The sequence below is a fragment of the Berghia stephanieae genome, unplaced genomic scaffold (assembly GCF_034508935.2).
Source record: "Berghia stephanieae isolate SIO BIC M18660-M18661 unplaced genomic scaffold, UCSD_Bste_1.3 scaffold3501, whole genome shotgun sequence".
Classification (NCBI taxonomy): domain Eukaryota; kingdom Metazoa; phylum Mollusca; class Gastropoda; order Nudibranchia; family Aeolidiidae; genus Berghia; species Berghia stephanieae.
The window spans coordinates 1,852-7,847 of record NW_027624736.1 but is presented as its reverse complement, the minus strand read 5'-3'; the positions used below and the strand labels follow the sequence as shown (position 1 = coordinate 7,847).

At 61.3% G+C, this 5,996-nt stretch overlaps 3 pseudogenes; all 3 read right to left on the bottom strand.

Moving 5' to 3' along the window:
- LOC144961668 (large subunit ribosomal RNA) lies at positions 1-1,708 on the bottom strand (annotated as a pseudogene; the record flags this gene model as incomplete).
- A 307-nt stretch (positions 1,709-2,015) lies between these two features.
- Positions 2,016-2,166, bottom strand: LOC144961666 (5.8S ribosomal RNA; annotated as a pseudogene).
- A 195-nt stretch (positions 2,167-2,361) lies between these two features.
- Positions 2,362-4,297, bottom strand: LOC144961667 (small subunit ribosomal RNA; annotated as a pseudogene).
- Between the last annotated feature and the right edge of the window lie 1,699 nt (positions 4,298-5,996).

Here is a 5,996-nt window from a genome sequence, read left to right as displayed (position 1 = left end):
CGTTTCAGCAAGGGAGTAACCCGCCTTAGGACGACTACCACGTACATGCACTGTTCCGCGGAACCATTCCCACTTCGGCCTTGAAAAGTACTCTCGTTCAATATTTGCTACTACCCAAGATCTTCACCGCGGCGGCTCCGAAGGGACGCTCCGGACTTTCACGCCACCGGGCGCACCTCCTACTCGCCGGCTTGCCGGGGAGGGGAGTCGCACCCTCCGCTGGCGGGGCGGCCCGGTGTGGGTCGACGCTCAGCGCCATCCATTTTCAGGGCGGGTCGGTTCGGCAGGTGAGTTGTTAACACTCCTTGGCGGATTCCGACTTCGTGGCCACCGCCTGCTGTCAGTACCGCCCACACCTTTTAGCTTTCCGTGAGCGTCCTGCGTTGGGCACCACAACCGGGCGTTCGGTTCATCCCGCAGCGCATTTTGCTTACCAAAAATGGCCCACTCGGCACCCGTGTGATTCTAGGCCAGGCCCCGTGCGAGGCGGGTCTGGCGCCTCACCCGTTGAAAGTTTGAGAGTGGGACGAGGGCGTTTCGCCCCGATGCCTCCAACCATTCGCTTTACCGAGTGAAAATCGTTCCGTCGGCACCGGCTATCCTGAGGGAAAACTTCGGAGGGAACCAGCTACTAGATGGTTCGATTGGTCTTTCGCCCCTACGCCCAAGTCGGGCGGTCGATTTGCACGTCAGAGTCGCTTCGAGCCTCCACCAGAGTTTCCCCCGGCCCTTCGCTTGCTCAGGCGTAGATCACCATCTATCGGGTCCGACGCCTGCACTCATGCTCCGACAGGGCCGTCAACGCGGCGACCGCCGGGCCGGCGGTGCGCTCGGGGACTCGGTGAGTCGCCCGAGAGATCCGCCCTCGGCCGCGAGGGCCTCTCGCTTTCACTTCGCCGTGGGGTTTAGTGGAAACCTGCGGCTCGCACAGGCGTCGGACTCTTGGTCCGTGTTTCAAGACGGGTCGGGCAGGTACCGGAATAACGCTGCGCACCTTTCGACGGACGGAGCGCCCGCCGGGAGGCCGAAACCCCGGGGCGAACCGCCGCCGTTTGTCCGCGGTCGACCACGGCACCCGAATACGACCGCTCTCGTGCCAACTCGCGCCCACGATCCGCAGGCCGACGACCCGCGTAGGGCGCGCGGACGAGACGGCCGGTGCCGGTGGCAGCGGAGACCGCCGTGGTGGGGCACGCGCCCGACCCCCGAATCGGAAGGCGTCCCCGTCTCCGGGGCGCCTCCGCGGGGGGCACGGGCGACCAGCCGCCACGGCGGGACACGTCGCTCGGCTCAGCCCGTTTACCCCTTGGCGGTTTCACGCGCTTTGCACCTCTCTTCAGAGTTCTTTTCAACTTTCCTCACAGTACTGTTCGCTATCGGACTCGGCAGGGTACTTAGCCTTAGGTGGAGTTTACCACCCGCTTCGGGCTGCACTGCCAAGCAACCGACTCCGGGGTCGAGGTCGGCGGAAGGGAGCGCCGCCGGCAAGGGCCTGGCACCGCTCTGGGCAAGCACGTCGAGAAGACTCGCGCGGCGCTCCGATCCGCTGACCCCGACCGAACGCTACAGCTCCCGCGGGCACGGGCCCAGGGGGTTTCAGGTGGGCTCTTCCGCTTCACTCGCCGTTACTGGGGGAGTCCCGTTGGTTTCTTTTCCTCGCTTACTGAAATGCTTTAGTTCGGCGGGTACCCTGTCCGATATGAGGTCGGCAGATCGCCCATCCGTCGGGTTCGCCGCGCGTCGTTATACTTACTTCCGCATACCCCACGAAGCCCTCGCTCGCGTGTACATCGAGCAGGCCGAGGATTGAGGAAGAAGCAGCGATCGGTGCGTGCTTCCCGTCTTCGGTGCGCGTCTTATTCGTCGTCCCCGCCCATACCCAGAGGCGGGTGGGGACGACGTCTCCGTGGTCAGACGGGAGCCTCGATCTACGGCGCCAGTCGGGCGAGACCGACCGGTACGGCACGTCGCGCCGCTCAGTCCCCCGAGAAGACGGTTGCGGCGACGTCGTAGGGCGACCCTCATACGGAGTGGCGGTGACTTACGCCACGGCCGCAATTTGCGTTCAAGACGTCGATGTTCAATGAGGCAGCTGCAGTTCACACGACTCAATACGGCTGGCCGCACTCTTCATCGACGCGCGAGCGAGTGATCCACGCAAAGGTTGTATTTATTTTCTCTCGCTTAAGGGCCAAACGACGACAAAGGGTGGGGGGGGCAAGCGTTGCGCGCGCGGTTACTCGCGGCGCAACGCGCCGCCGTTTATCAGCTGGACCGCTCCGGCCAGGGAGCAGCCCGGCCTCACGGACAGTGTTTTAACCTTCACCGTCGGGCGGGCGGGCTGGGGGCAAAACGAAATCGGAGTGATCCTACGAAGGTTCACCTACGGTAACCTTGTTACGACTTTTACCCTCTCGGGGCAGCGCAGTTCGGGCGACATCGCGACGACTGCGATTTCAGGAGCCGAGCTCGTCTCGCGGCCACTCCGGGGCCCTGGCTGCGCCGTCACCGAAGTTAGCGACGGGCGGTGTGTACAAAGGGCAGGGACGTAGTCGGCACGGGATGCTGACCCGTGACTACGTGGCATTCGAGTTCACGGCCCAACTCGCAGGAAGACCGACCCGGACATGAAGACTCCTACGCTCACGGTCTACACGCGCCGGCTGGCGCACACTGTAGCCACGTGCAGCCAGGACGTCTAAGGGCATCACAGACTGTTATGGCTCCATCTCGTACGCACTGCTCGAGGTCAATCCTGCAGGACGCGGCCTGCGCGACGGCGGTCGGGGCACGCTCTCCTGAGTGGGAAGACCGACGCCGACCGAGAGCCGAAACGCCGACCAACCGTGAGACGGACCCTCTTGACCGCGTTTGTTATCGCAGGGCAGAGTTCGCCGTTATCGGAATGAACCAGACGGATCGCTCACGGCTAGCAACGGCATGCCACCACCACCGAATCATGAAAGAGCTCAGTTGTCAATCCACGCGGTGTCCGGACCTGGTAAGCTTCCCGTGTTGAGTCAAATTGAGCCGCAGGCTCCACTCTGGTGGTGCCCTTCCGTCAATTCCTTTAAGTTTCAGCCTTGCGACCGTACTCCCCCGGAGCCCAGGCACTCTGATTTCTCGGGGCCTCGCGAGGCTTCCCACAGGGGACGTCCCGCGTAACGGTCGGCATGGTTTACTGTCGGAACTACCGCGGTACCTGATCGCGTTCGTTCTCGACTTTCGTTCATGATCAACGAAGGCGCTCTTGGCCGGTGCCTTCGCTCTTGTTCGTCCACGCGATCGTCGGATTCACCCTCCGCGGTAGTACGCCGCCCCGGCCGTCTCTATAGACTCGCCACCGCCCCACGGAGACGGTCCCGTGGTTACATTGCGGGGCGGTGGCGTCATCACATCGTTCGAGCAAGCTGTGCGAGCACGACTGCTTTGAGCACTCCAATTGATTCAGGGAGAACACCGCCGTACTTAGTGTCGGCCAGATACGCACGTACCAAGCCGACACGGCTTAAGACGGAAAGAGACTAAACCGGCAGCGACGGGCAAGCGATGCCGGCGAGATCCGTCGCGAGGGTCGGTTGCGGCACGGAAGGCACCGCTTGCTCATCCCAAAACCACGACGGTGCATAATCGCGGGGCAACGTCACCGCGGTTTGTCGCTGCGTCACCTCAGAGATCAACTACGAGCGTTTTAAACGCAGCAACTACAACATACGCCATCGGAGTGGAATTACGCGGCTGTGGCACCAGGCTTGCCTCGATAGGTCATCAACGGACGTGTTTGGTTACGCTCAATCCGACGCTAGGCTCGCATGCGAGCAGCCCGAATTTATCTTCATACCTCACCGTGCTGGGAGTGGGTAAGTTGCGCGCTGCTGCACCCTTAAGCGTGGTAGCGTTTTCGCAGGCTCCTCTCCGGGATCGAACCTGATCCTCGTCACCCGTAGCCAACACGGGGGGCTCTTGCGGGCCGTCTAAATTTGATGGGACGGCGAGCAAACGGGCACGCGCTAACAGCGGTCGTCACATACCCAGAGTTCGCCTCAGCTGGCGGGCGGCGTTAACCACCGCGCGGTCAAGATCCTAATAATGCGCTTCCCGCGGAGGTAACCCGTTAGGAGGAGGACTCGTGTGCACGTATTAGCTTGGGATTCTAAGGTGTCCGGACAAACATCGCCACCCGTGTATTATCGCCGATATACTGAGCAGTTCGCGGCTTCCTTTGTGTAGGGTGAGCATAGGCGTGCATGGCTTAACCTCAAGACAAGCATAAGACTACAGGCAGGATCAACTGGTAGCGTATCCATTTCCAACCGGCGGGACGGACCGTGGGACAGGAGGCTACGGGCGCCGACGACGAAGCCAGACGCCGAGAACTCCCAGCGCTCGATCCTTCGCGACGGCCTTCTGACTCTACCGCACAAACGTTACCCTTCGGCTTCTCGTGCTGGGTCGGATGCTCCGACCGCGGACACGCTCGCGCTCACACGACTCTAGGTCTCTCCGAGGAGCTAACCTGGGACGACTCCGGACTCTCCGACCACCGCTCGTCAGCGTGGTGACCGTGGGTGTACAGAGGCCACGCGCGCTTTCGGCTGCTTGCTTCATTTCAATTTTTCCCACCCACGACCGCCTTCCTACTATACTCCAAACCCTGGTAAGGTTAGCCCTTTTCTTTGCGGACTACTAAAAAAAAAATTTTTTTGGTGCAAATTTAGATTCGACCCCAGCGGGAGCGTCCCGGCGTTTAGAGTCCTTCTCGGCCGTAGCGAGAGCTTCTTACCCAGGGACGCCGTGCGGTAAAGCCGAATCGACGAGGCGATAAAATCGTATGAATAAAGCTCCCAAACCGGGATTTGAACCCCGGCAGGGTTGGCCGGCCGTGGGCCAACTCGATCGAGCCCGAGTCGTCGATCGCCCGACTCTAGCGAAGTAGCGGGAACGCGTTTAACACTCCGCCAAGCGAGTCAGGGCCTAACGGGAAGGGCCCGAAGTTCAAAACGGTCGGCAATGGGGAGGTCCCAGGTGCGATCATAGGTGGTGGGTTTATTTCATTCAAATTCGCTCCGTAGAGGAAATGCGCTCGACCAAAGTTTTTTCCCTCGCCCCTCGGAGGGCTTACCGCGGGAGCGTCCGGCGCTAGAGTCCTTCTCGGCCGTAGCGAGAGCTTCTTACCCCAGGGACGCCCGTGCGGTAAAGCTCGAATCGACGAGGCGATAAAATCGTATGAATAAAGCTCCCAAACCGGGATTTAAAACCCCGGCAGGTTGGCCGGCCCGTGGGCCAACTCGATCGAGCCCGAGTCGTCGATCGCCCGACTCTAGCGAAGTAGCGGGAACGCGTTTAACACTCCGCCAAGCGAGTACAGGGCCCTAACGGGAAGGGCCCGAAGTTCAAACCGGTCGGCAATGGGGAGGTCCAGGTGCGATCATAGGTGGTGGGTTTATTTCATTCAAATTCGCTCCGTAGAGGAAATGCGCTCGACCAAAGTTTTTTCCCTCGGCCCTCGGAGGGCTTACGCGGGAGCGTCCCGGCGCTAGAGTCCTTCTCGGCCGTAGCGAGAGCTTCTTTACCCCAGGGACGCCCGTGCGGTAAAGCCTCGAATCGACGAGGCGATAAAATCGTATGAATAAAGCTCCCAAACCGGGATTTGAACCCGGCAGGGTTGGCCGGCCCGTGGGCCAACTCGATCGAGCCCGAGCGAACGCGAATCGGTCGAAGGTTTCATCAAGCGAAGGAAGCGGCCGTTTTTCACTCGGATTGGGGGGTCCGGGAAGGTGTTTCTAGCGAGAGTATCCGACGTTCGTGGCTACGACGGGCGTAATTTTGCTCAGGTTTCGACCGTGCGCGTAGCCTGATCGCGAGCGTATCGGAAAGCAACGGGAACGCGTACCGCAGGGACGGCCTCGGAAGGCCGATTCAAACGGTGCGGGAGTCAGTCGCAGGGTGGGTACTAATGCCGTAGAAAGGTCGCAAGGTCCCGGCTAGGTGGGGGA